Source organism: Pinus tabuliformis, chromosome 2_2 (assembly GCF_031772625.1).
Source record: "Pinus tabuliformis cultivar Carrire ecotype Pingquan chromosome 2_2, CPIR1, whole genome shotgun sequence".
NCBI lineage: Eukaryota > Viridiplantae > Streptophyta > Pinopsida > Pinales > Pinaceae > Pinus > Pinus tabuliformis.
The window spans coordinates 98500586-98514694 of NC_142300.1; positions in this window are offsets into that span (position 1 = coordinate 98500586).

Sequence of the window (14109 nt, forward strand, 5' to 3'; positions counted from 1 at the left end):
CATTGTATTAGTCATCACCATCACCATTCCACGCAGTCTCATGTCTTCATTAAGTCATTAGCGTTTCAAGGTCCATCATCATCATGTGTAAATCCAACATTAAATTAATCATCACAAGCAAACTATTTGACATTAGCTTGATGAATTTTCACAAGTTATTCATGATTTCAGTCTCAAAGGTTCCAGGAGAAGAAGTTTCAATGTTCAAAAGGTAAAAATGCAACTCAGGTTCAACTCTCCAAAGTGGCTCAGTCTTAAAGGTGAAAAATTAGTTTTTAAAAGGTATGTGAGACCCATTTCTTTTCAAAAGGCAAACATGCTTGCTTATAAAAACACAAAAGCCCCAAACCCACTTCATTTGCCTTTTATTTCCCTTTGTTCATCGAGATATCCCCTCCATTTGCAAGAGAAACATGGGTTTTTGGGCAAAATTGGCAAAATTTTGCAGGTGTTGCGCTTCCAAAGATTGCGCTATGCTTCTGAAGCCGGCGCTGCGCTTCTGGACACTGCGTTGCGCTTCCAGACACTGCGTTGTGCTTGTGCCAGAGCAGCCCGAAACCTTCCAGAAATCGCCCAAACTCAAAATTGAAGCTTGCAATTTACTTTCTTGCTAATCTAAACTTGTCTACAAGTAAGTACATCACTTCACTTACCTTTTTCCTTTAGCAAGATGGATTCAAATGCAAGATTTCTTCATCTAGGGTTTTAGGTGAAATTATCATGCTATAAGCTAGGGTTAATGATGGCTAGTCTAGTTTTGATATGCTAAACATGTAAATCTTTCATCTTACACCTCTACACATGTTTAATATACATTTTGACCCACTGAACCAACTATAAATCATCAAATTACCTCATCTATAACTAAACCCTAGCTCATTCCTAGCAATTTGGGCAGTTTTCCTAGAAGCTCTTTTTTTCATTTCTCACAATCTCTCCTGTCCTTCGTTCCACCTCATTTAAGTTTCATGAGTTGTTTATAGTCCCTATCCATCTCCTAGAATTTCCCTTATCATTATTTCCACTCCACCTATCCATCATTTCATTTTTTCACTCATCCCTCACTATTTTTTCCATTTTCCTACTTCTAGGACTTCTGTCATCATGGAAGGAGATTCTTCACCAGAGAGGAAATAACACCATAAAGGAGGAAATATTCTCATATATGAACCTACCAACTGCAATGAAATCAACACATTGCCCTTCATCAAGTAGTGTTTTGAAGATGTAGATTGTCTAGAGTTTTGCAAAAGGGTGTGTGAAGTAGGTTTTCATGAACAATTGACAGATTGGATTGCCACTCATTTGAAAGGGGAAAGTAATATCATTGTTGGGGCTGAGTTCACATTTTTAGTGGTTACTATTTCACTTGTTACAGGGATACCAGATCATGGAGAATACTGGTTTAAGGGCATGAATTTAGATCTTGAACATTACAGGTCCTTCTTGAAAACACCATATAGGGAAACCCATACATATATCATACCTTTTAGGTATCTGTTGGAGAAGTATGATCCATTAATGAAGGTTGTCATGAAATTTTTCACATGTGAGGGAAGGTTTTCTAGATTGTATGCCCATCACATTCGACTTCTAATGCACTTTACAACTCAGAAAGCTCTCAACATGTGCAATTATTTGTGTAGAAGCCTTGTCAAGATGTCCGAGAAGGTAAAGGTGAAAAACAAAGAACACTATCCTAGTCTATTTCATCATAGTTTGATAAAGGTTGTATTTTTCCATCAGCTTGCAGAGAAAAACATGACATGGGATTATTTCATGGAGACAACTTTGAAATGGCATGAGTCTAATGTTTCAGTCCAACATCCAAACATGCCAACACAACAGATGGAGGTTGGATCATCAAGAAAATCAGTGGAGGTTCCTAAAGCATCTAGACATGCGATGACTAGGATGTACCAAAGAGGAAAAAGGCTTGTGTTTGCTTCTCATGTTGAGAAAGGGGCGAAGCCTTCTACATCAGCAAAACAGGGATCACCAGTACAGGATAAAGATTTGATTGAGCATGAGTTTGAGTTGGTGGACTTGGAAACAAAAATTGAGCTTTTAAGCATGCAACAAACTATCAAATAAAAAATACTCTCAGATTAGAGAACTCATGGACAACATGGCAAGGGCAAGGTTTGTCATCTCATTCCTAGAACAAGAGAACAATAAGCTAAAGGCTAAACAACTTATCATGTAAAAAAAGCAAGCTAAACTGTTGCAGCAAGCAGGCAAAGGCAAAGCAATATTGGAGATAAATGAACCTTAATAAATTGAAAGACAAGGCAAGAAAAAGAGGCCAAGAACCAAAGGACTCAAGAAGGCATTGAAAGAAGAGGAAAAACACAGTTTGCTAGATGAAGAACTAGATATGGAGGACATAATTTCCTTAGAGATAAATGAGGACAGGGAGTATTGGTTAGATAAGGTAAATGACCACTTGGAGAAGCTTCTTGACAAAGCCAATAGGGATAACCAACTACTAAGGCACATGGCATATCACTACTAGACCAGAAATATGATTTGTAACATCAAGGTCAAACAGTTGGAAAACAAGCTCAAAGAAACCCTAAAAGACAAAAATGAGAAGGGTAACTTAGAGATGATTGCTGAAGCATCCATGAGGGCTTAACATACCTCATTTTGCAGCTCATGACCAATTTTGGAGGAATTCTGAGCATTTTTTGTTTTTGGCTATTTTGGTGCCTAATTCAGAAAATTGGCCAGTCACAGAAGCGCAACACCTTGGCGCTGCGCTTTTTCCTTAGGCATCCAAATGATAAATGGTTTGCAGTTTTGGAAAGCCCATGGCATCCTCTCAAAATCCATTTCATCAAATTTTCTAGAGAAGATCCAGATTTTGAGAAAAAAGAGGAAAAAGTGGTCAAAAATTAGTGTTTTGCCCCTTTTTGACAGGCGCTACGCTTCTGCAGACACCTTGGGAGAATGAAAATTTGAAGGCCTTCCCATGGGTCATTTTAAAAAATTCAAGGTGTTCTGGAAACTAGACTTGAAAATATATTTGACCATTCTTTTATATCTTCATTTGGACCTTAGGAAGGCACCTTAAATTGGGCTCAAATTCGGCGCTGCACTTCTGCAAATTTTTGTGTTTTTCATTTAAATTTCATTGTGTAAATTTCCTAGTTTTTAGTTTGACTTGGTCAAAGTCAAAACTCTTGATGTAATTGAAGCTAGTTCAAGGTTAGATGATGTAAGCATGAATAAATGGACATGATAGGTTGTTTTTTTGGTTTAATAGGCCTCATTAAAGAAGTAAAATCCAAAACAAAGTCTACAAGAAGTGTTTGTATTTAACCTTCTCACTCTCACCTGTTGGTTGAGAGAATCTTGGAAACAGTTCCACCACTTAGGAATTCGATTCCTGAAGGGGGGTAAGTGGATCAAATGAGTCTATATGTATCATTTCTCATTCAGAGAGAAGGGTTGGACTTTTATGGAGCAGGCTTGTATGTTTATGTTTTCTTTAGCTAATACAGGAACAATTGCAACTATATTTTAGGAACTGTAGCTCAGTGAGTCTATGGTGTTTGTTTCCTCTTTCTATCAGTTTCTAATGGATAAATCATCTCTCTTTACATGCTTTATCTTCTTCCTATGAATTTCCTTGCAGTTATATAGACATGAATCTTGAATTTAATCTCTGCTTACGTGGAATTCATAGTTGTGTTTACTTTCTTCTAAAGCTAATGAATTCATGCTTTCAAATGCTCATTAGTTTCTTTTAAGCTCACAAATATATACTACCTTTAAAAACATGCCAATTGCACCATAACACACTGATATATAGCTCCTATTTATACTTGTTTCTGCATACTTGAATCCTAGACCTAATTACTCGTTCTAAACCCTAGTCCAACAAACTTAAAACCCTAAATTCACAAACACTCAAAACAAACTTGCATATCTAGCCTAAAACCTTGTACTTTACAGCTTTGCATTGCCAAATCCTTTGAGAGAACCCTCTATGGCTCAGTAGGGCTAGCTACTAAGCTGAAAGTGGTTCGAGGTTACCTCTTTTGATCTACTCGTTCGCCTAGGAAATTGTAGGGGATAACATCTCCCATCCTACCAATGTTTCTTAGGCCTGTACAGAGAGTCATATGAATTGTACTCAACTATTCTGTTCTTCATCTCTTGGCCTTCTGGGTCCTGCAATATGCCATTGTTAGCTATGTAAAAACTTAATCAAAATCATACCTCAGTGTATCTCAAGGGAGGTTATTGCATCTGCACAGGCCAATCTAGATTGGCACGATACAACATCACAAGCATACCAACTTATACATGGATATCATAACAATAACAACAAATAAGTAACACACATGCATGATAAACATATAAACAACTAACGTGCATGCATAACCTTATGCATTTACCCTAAGGTGCAGTGTTGCAACATCGCTTCTATACCACCCTATAACACCGATACCAGAGAAAGGATTAGAGGGAATGGAACTGCTTTGATACAACCCTGTAACCACCCAATCTCACACTTACCCGCTTTTACAAGCTCTGCAGGTAAACATGAGTTAAGAGTTACTATGACGTGACCCAACATCCAAGTTCCAGGTATGGAAGTGGGGTCTACTAACTGGAAACTTGCTTAAACCTATAAGGGACATCAACTCACCTAGGTGTCAGATCACATCTCTTGGTGCTCAGACCTTGAGCTGAAACTTATTTTAATTGATCTCACAGCCCAGCCACACGCATAAGGTGATGTGAGTGTAGATAGAAAGCTGTAGCCGCATGCATAGGCTTCCCTCTATGTGGTTGAAACCGAAATTTCCCAGTTCCATGCATGTGGCCATGAAAATTAGTGCCACATTTTTAGGGCTAGCCTACAGGCCACTACCTAAAACAATCCAAAACTTTCCAAAATCAAGTTTAAGATGATGAAAAGTTTATATGATAAGTACTAAGGCTAGGTCTTGCTCAGAAGTTGTCAAACACATGATAAACATAGTAACTACAAGTCATGAATGCATATATGTTCAATGTCTCCTTAACTTCATCAAGGAATCATCAAGAAGGCTCAATGCCCTCTCAAACTAGCTGCAACAACACTAGTTAGCCCATGCATTCACATAACCATTCAATAACTTATCAAATCATGAACAAGGTCCATAACAAGAGCACATCATTTAACCAGGCCTATAACTAGCATATAACCAAAATGAATCCATGACAAATCAGTCATAAAATCAACAAAATAATAGTACATGTGCTCATTGATCACAATAAGGAAATAACTCATATTAACATATGCAAATGCCAACCAAGTCAAGGACTTCCACGTACCACCTGACCATAGATTGGGTTGAACCAAATCTCTCTTTCAACCAATCACCCTTGTGCCATATTCCAAGCATGAATGTGGGATCTCATGGGATAAATCAAAACAAAACCAACTAGGGCTTTTAGAGGCCAAACCACCTCAACCCTCAACCACAGTGATTTCACCTAAACCAGTCCAAAAATATCTAACACTAAACAAGCTTGGGTGCCTCCAACTTTATTCACCACACGTATGGGAATTTCCCTGTTTCCACCCATTCGCCAAGATTTCTAGGAGAAAGCCCATCTCCACCCTTGACCCTTGGGAATTTCACGAGACCACCTCACTAGGATCCAAATTCTACCAACCATCCAAAGCTTAAACCAAACAAGGAACTCACAATACCATGGCTATCTAGGAAATGGCAAGGAAAGGCCGAAAACTGCTGACAATCTAGGAAAATTCCATGCCATTGACAGCAAAGCAATCAAATAACCAAATGCATGTACCATGCATCCAAATCTCAGCAATGAAATCACACATGCAACCTATTCCTACAATGTCCTCTTGTTGTAGTTTCTTTTCTAACCTTTTCCTTGTACTTGTATAAATTTTGAATAATATGACACATATTCAATCGAGATTATCCTGATGATGTACTATTGCGGAATACATACACAATACATAAGCTCCTCTACGTTGATCATCAATTTACATAAGCAAAAACATTCACATGTGCACATAGAAGCATCAATCAAACTCATTAACACAGTATGTATCCCGGGGAAAGCATCTCGCTAAAAACCCCAACTATCTATATATTATATTGATTGAATCATGTAATATTACAAAGTACAATGCTTATCACAAGCAATCCAGTACCAGCTCCACCTGTTACACACAATACAGCTCAGATCTGATCTCCAAATCTATTCCACTGCTTGCCTGCCTCCACAGCTCAATACCTGCTCAAGAATGAATGAGAATGGTTTACCAAACTCGTATTTAACCTCCAAAGAATCACTCACACTGGGAAAGACGTGAGAAGAGGCTATAATACTTGGTATTGGCCAATTCATTGGCATACTCAATCCCTTTGATTGTGCAAATCATCATGCACAACTATAGTCACAACTGATAGCAATTTGATCCTCTAACACCTGTCCATGCTGAACTGAACATGCACTGACATGCAACTAATTTAACTGATGTCTTCTATAGTTGTATTATGAGTTAATAATTAGTTTATCAACTCATCATTAGTCTATTTCCAATTAGACTAATTACAACTAGTTTAACCAAGTCAAACTGAACACAACTTCATTAACTCTACAATCAACTCCACCAAACTCAACTGATTGAGTTCTAACTGAAGTCATGCATGCAACAACTCAGCTGACCCACAAAGAAAGCGTACTTCCTTCTGACAGCTGCATGTGCCACATCTGTAGCTCAAACTGAAGTGCTCCAAGAGAATAAGATAAAGTTTATAGTCTAAATATTATTATGAGACAATAATATTTGACTTTTCTTTTTTTGACTAGCAGTCTAAAAATAGACTCTGATCACTCCTGCTATGATCACTCCTGCTGTGATCACTCCTGTTGTGATCACTCCTGCTGTGGTCACTCCCGCTGTGATCATCCCTGCTGTGGTCACTCCTGTTGTGAGCATCCTTGCTGGGATCCAAAAATAGAACTTGTGCCATAATTTGCCTACGGGTCCACTTAGTGAAGGCGACTCTTTTCACTAAGCTCCACCATCTTTTTGCATTCTCAACAAGCATTTCTTGTTGCACACTTTTCAACATTTCCTCTCAACAAGAAAGGCTTCCTCTCAAACTTGATCCTGTAACTCTGGAATGTTCTCCATGCAACACATCTGGCCGGTCCACTTGCTCTGTCATCAAAGTCTCTTACTGCTATTGCCTCTGTCGACTGAAAAATCTTCATCTCTGTGCTATTTAGTATCTGATTGCTCTAGCCTCTGTCACTTTGATCTCTGACTGCATCCGTGCTACTGCTAGTTCTATCTCCCAGCATTGCATCCGCACTGCACCTCCCAAATGACCTCCCTTTTGGGCTAGAAACACCCTCTGATGCTGAAGCTCTACCTGCTGCTGACAAGTGCTCCCTCTCTGACATCTGCGCTATGCAACATCTCCATGCATCTCGCACCATTTCACACCTCTCTGTGCCACCTAGCACTGTGCAAAACACTTGTGCCTCTCGCATTGCTGCAGCCTGCTAGCTATGCGCTGTCCTGGGATTCCCTGCACTGTCGCTCTTTATGCCGCTCCATCCGCATCTGTCTTTACCCAATCAGTCAGTTCCTGCTACTCCACATTGGGGCTCCCGTAGCAAGGTCTCATCCAAGAGGTTGGGTACCTCAAGGATCCTGCCCCTCCTCCTTGGGACGATCAATCCACTTCACCCCACCTCCTACTTGGAGGTATGGCTGCATGCGATCCCTCAACCCACCTGGCTCGAAGTTTCCCCCTACTGGAGGTCTCTGCATGAGTATATGTCTCTACTCGATCTCCTCTCAGTGTCCCTTGTTGTGGATGATCCACAACCTCCTCAAGCTGCTGCACCTATCGTGGCTCCTCCACAATCGTCTGAGACTTCTTCTGGCTCTGCATGTTGAAAGGTAACATACCTTCCATCTCAACCACCAAGTCTCCATCAATTGCCTCGTTGCTCAAGGCTTTTCATGCATCTTGAACCTCAAGAGCATACAGGTTCTTGACCTGTGAACCCTCCTCATGACAACGAAAGCATCGCACTTTCGATTTGTCAACCTTCTTCCCACCACTGGAAGAACTGGATTAGGAAAGAGAACCCTTCTCCTTCCCCTTCTTCACCTTACTCGCTAAGGCACAATTCTCCTCATCCTGCATAGATGAAGAACTGTCTCTGGTGCACTGTCTAATCTCCTCTTGCACAAGATTCGACCAAAGTCTCTCCCATCCTGGCAATTTCTCCCTTCCATTCACCGAGTCCTGGTAGTTATGCCAACTCTTAGGAAGGCCAAGGAGTGCTAGACTCACCATATCCTCATCCTCAACAGTTACCCCCACACTTCCCAACTCATCCTGGCATTGGGTGAACTTCGTGAGATACTGGGGCATACTGTCTCCATTCTCACACTTAATGTTTCCGAGTTTTATCCTTGAGTGCCATTCCACAGCTCAAAAAACTCAACCGCTTCTGATCTAAAATTCGTGAGAACAAAGTATTTCTTGTACAGAGATCGACTGTATGGGCATTCACGGATATCTCACCTTCCAAAAGAAGGATGAATCCAGAGGCTACCTGGCCCGATCACAGACTCTGGCTGAAGAAATAAAATGTAAACACTTTTTGAATAATAGATCTGATGATCAATACAGCATTGATATCATGTAGAACTTGTTCTACAAATTAGCTCGCTCTGATACCATGTAGAAATTTTGAATAATATGACACATATTCAATGGAGATTATCCTGATCATGTACTATTGCGGAATACATACACAATACATAAGCTCCTCTACGTTGATCATCAATTTACAGAAGCAGAAACATTCATAGGCGCACATAGAAGCATCAATCAAACTCATTAACATAGTATGTATCCCTAGGAATGCATCTCGCTAAAAACCCCAACTATCTGTATATTATATTGATTGAATCATGTAAAATTACAAAGTACAATGCTTATCACAAGCAATCCAGTACCAGCTCCACCTGTTACACACAATACAGCTTAGATCCGATCTCCAAATCTATTCCACGGCTTGCCTGCCTCCACAACTCAATACTTGCTCAAGAATGAATGAGAATGGTTTACCAAACTCGTATTTAACCTCCAAAGAATCACTCACACTGGGAAAGACGTGAGCAGAGGCTATAATACTTGGTATTGGCCAATTCATTGGCATACTCAATCCCTTTGATTGTGTAAATCATCATGCACAACTATAGTCACAACTGATAGCAATCTGATCCTCTAACACCTGTCCCTGTTGAACTGAACATGCACTAACATGCAACTGAGTTAACTGATGTATTATATAGTTGTATTATGAGTTAATAATTAGTTTAACAACTCATCATTAGTCTATTTCCAGTTAGACTAATTACAACTAGTTTAACCAAGTCAAACTGAACACAACTTCATTAACTCTACAATCAACTCCACCAAACTCAACTGATTGAGTTCTAACTGAAGTCATTCATGCAACAACTCAACGGACCCACAAAGAAAGCGTACTTCCTTCTGACAACTGCATGTGCCACATCTGTAGCTCAAACTGAAGTGCTCCAAGAGAATAAGATAAAGTTTATAGTCTAAATATTATTATGAGACAATAATATTTGACTTTTCTATTTTTGACTAGCAGTCTAAAAATAGACTGTGATCACTCCTGCTGTGATCACTCCTGCTGTGATCACTCCTGCTGTGGTCACTCTTGCTGTGATCATCCTTGTTGTGGTCACTCCTGCTGTGATCATCCCTGCTGGGATCCAAAAATAGAACTTGTGCGATAATTTGCCTTCGGGCCCACTTAGTGAAGGCGACTCTTTTCACTAAGCTCCATCATCTTGTTGCATTCTCAACAAGCATTTCTTGTTGCACACTTTTCAACAGTACTCCCTTGCTTTCCTTTGCTTTCTTGCTTGTCCAAGTGCTTCCTCTCTTCCTTTAGAGCTCTATTTCCAAAAGTGATCAAAGCTAGAATAAACAAAAGTTGTGAATTGTTTCTCTGATGCCTTTTTATTATTGATGTCTAGTCTCTTCCTTCTTCTTTTTTTTCTTCATTTTCCCTCATTTTCTCTCTAATCACCCTTGCATGCATATTTTTGTCCCTTCATCTTCCTTTCCTAATCTCCATAGCCATTAATTAACCACAAGTGATTCCAACTATAATTTTTTGCCCTCCATTTAGCTTGGAATACATGTCCCATGACCTCGGTCTTATTTTATTTACATAGAAAATCAACCGAGGGTTGTTATGTAACCCCTACTTTTTCCATATATGTACACATATGCTTAAAGCTTGGACTTGGTGGTTTTCCAAGGGACTCTTACGTCAATGCACATTATGCATATACACGTGTACACATATATAACTATCACTATCCCTTCTAAGCTTGAACTACTTTAGCCGAACTCAACCAACAAATGCGTGATCAAACTATATGTTCTTCACATATAAATATATACATAGATATGTGTGTATCCTCGTTGTCTCTCTTAAGCTTAGTGATATTTAAACAGAGTTAAATAAGCATCTCTTCCAGGTACGTAACACATACACCAGGGTCTACCCATTCATTTTGATTATGTCCCTTTAGATGAATTTCAATATCATCACAACTCACCGAGCTACAGACATCTTGACCGATACTAAATAGAAACAAACCCACAAACACATATAGGAAACCCTTCCATCTACTCAGGATCCTTCCTCAAGTAGGGAGAAAATATCATATTTCATGAATACACATTGAATACATATCAATACAGGGATTGGGCCAACACAGGAACTTATCCATATCCACACCTTTAAACAACAATGCTCATTCAAACACGAATACCACATTACTCAACATTATAAGCCATGAAAAAATATAATGCATTAAACAGGCATAAGGCATTCATAACATAAGAGACATCAACAAACACTTAACTTTGATAAATTGATCTAGGAAATTGAGATCGGGACTTCGAATTTCCATCCAACCTTAGACACATTGTAACCAAGTCCTTCTTGTAGTATTCACCCCGAGCCAAATTTTAGAGCTTGAGGATGACTACTTAAGGGATCAAACCAAATCTGCCAGTTAAAACAGGGGCTTCAGAGGGCCATCCACCTCCACCCACCAACTCCTACATTCAGGCACTATCTCACAGATAATCCAAAGGTTCACAACCTCCACCATTAATTAACAACAAGGAAATCCAGAGGTTGTGCCTCCACCATCTACCAACAATAGGGGAATCTAGAGGTTGTGCCTCCACCCTCTACCAACAACAAGGGATTCCAAAGGTTGTGCTTCCACCCTCAATCAACAACAAGGGAATCGAAAGGTTGTGCCTCCATCCTTAATTAACAACAAAGGAATCCAGTGGATGTGCCTCCACCCTTTAGATTAACAACAAGTGAATTCAGAGGTTGTGCCTCCACCCTCAACTAGCAATAAGGGAATCCATAGGCAATGCCTCCACCCTCAAAAAAAAAACAAGGGAATATAGAGCTCATTATAAAACAAGGAAACAAGAAGAGGGGGCTAAAGGACTCTCCTATCGGGAATCCAAGGATTAGGCCTCAACCTAAGCTATCAAGGGAATATAGAGAAAACAATCTCCACCCTACAATATTACAGGGAATCCAGAGAACCTTGTTCTCATCTGCAAGTTATTGTTTCGCCTCCCAATGCTAAACTGAGTATTGGCTCTTCCTCCCTGCCTTCTGATAGTATCATAATCTTTTCTTGTCCCATTCTTGCTCAATTATTTTCTCCTACGTTCTCACTGTTTTTTTTTTGCATAAAAAATTCAACCCTTCTCCTTTGTGCGTAAGAGTGCTCTTGGTGCATATGCCCATTGTTTTGTCATGCCTAGTCTCTCTCTTCCTCGAGGATGCCCTTGTCATTTCCTCAAGTCGTTGCAATCGTCTTCTATTGCATGCGTTGACAATGTTGTCGCCCTTCCTTCTTGTCCACGATGGTTCTCTTGTGTTTTAATTCTGGAGGGAATGATGTCTGTCAACGCCTCATTCTCCCCACTTCTTATTGGTTGACTTCTTTGTCCCTCATCTGTCAGTGCAACCCATCTCTCATTCAATTTCATCCTTTCTGCCTGGCAGATTTACCCAAGGCAGGCATGGTTCTACTGTCCTTCTTTTTAGCTCCATTTAAATTTTAGAACCAATCCATTTATGGCAAACTTGCTAGCTTTTAATGGTTGTCATAAAACAAGTCAAACCTCTTATGACAAAGTTTAACTTTTTTTTAGTATTTTTTTGGAAAATGTTAATCATAAAAAGTTATTAATGACTAATCTTATCTTAAAAGGTCATAAGTTTTTGAGGAGTCACAAGGAGAACATTAATGAAGATTAGACAAAGTTTATAAGTATTACAGCATAAATTTATTAGATGTAATTTAATTTTCAAACAATTAAACAATCTAATGATTCGCTCAAATAAATATCACAAATTGTTATATGGATTTAGAAGTTAGGGATTGCTCATTCTATAATTGTTTATTTAATAAAAATTCATTGATAATGGTGGTTAATGCCCATCCAGACCAAATTTGGTATATTACACCTTAATAAAGTTTTTTTAAATAGTTACTTCCTTTGTTTTTTTAACTTTATTTATGTACTCGAAAAGATTTATGAGAGGCATTCCTAAATCACTATAGTTTAGATGAGTTAAGAAGTTAAGAATATTGATATCATAATAAATATTTTAAAATTGAAATCTGATGTAGGCATATGCATGACATTCCAAGAGAGCGTTTTTCATCTTTAACCCTCATAATGTTACGGAGATGATATATTCTTTCAACACATGGTGTTTCCAAAATGGTTCAACACCTTGTTTCACTATGGAGCTCATGAAGTTTGTTCTGATTTTAGTAATGTTGATTTTCTTCTTCATGCTTGTCAAAATAAAGAGATGCATTTAATCTTATAGATTATCATTGATGACCTCCTAATAATATCTTGTTTTTTCTTCAGTCCTCTATTCTTTATCGCAAAACAATCTCTCATTAAATTTAGATATGGTAATATTTTTAATATTGTTTTTATTTTGCAAAGGAATCTCTTCCTTTATACCCTAATAATATAGCCAAGACTTGGCATCGTTATGCCACCCTCGTTTGAGTTATGCTACCCTCGCTTGAGTTGTAGGTGGTTTTGACTCAAGTTTGAAGCAATCCTAGGAAGCCTCTTGTCTTCCATGTTGTTTATCTTGTTGTTGTAGATCAGGTACCTAGTCATAATAGTTCTCTCAATGGGAAAATACTCGGTTCTATGTGGAGGATATGATAGAGTTTATTGCCTTTTGAGATTATAAGTTATATAACGTTTGTGGATTTTTTCTTAATCTTTCTTCATGATTTTCTAGAGATGCTACAACCCTAGACTTCACATGAGTGACAAGAGTCTCAAACATGAGTTTCATTTTATCCCATAACAAAAGGTCCTCTAACTTACAAATACTTTCAAATCCATAATAAGCTTTCCACCCTCCATTATCCTTTTCTCGATGCTATAGTTCTAGTTAAGCTTGCAATGAAGATTGATTTTAAGATATTTGCATGAAGTCACTTCCTCCAAATTGTTGTTTTCATACATAAAATTAGCATAAGTGATATTTTTAGATTTAATTATCATAATCTTTGTTTTTTTTTGTGTGTTGGTAGTCATACACATACTAGAGTAGAAATCCTTGAGGATTTTTAGTTGCTTGTTGAGATCATAGGGACTCCTCGCTATAAGAATAATATCATCAATGCATAGTAGAATACCGGCAAGAGTAAGGTTGACACAACCTACTTCTTCCAAGTAACTCTCTAACTCGTCAATTATTGCAAAAAGGGTAAGGGATAAGGGACAACTTTGTTTAACTCCTATATTACAATTGATTTCTTTTGACCAACCCTTAGTGTTCCGAATCTTGACAATAATATTCTCATATAGCCTTATTGCCACAACTCTCAACATGAATTTTGGCTCTTCTAATCCATTCCAAAAGTTAATCCCAAGCACTATGTCAAAATATTTTCTAAATTCAACGAAA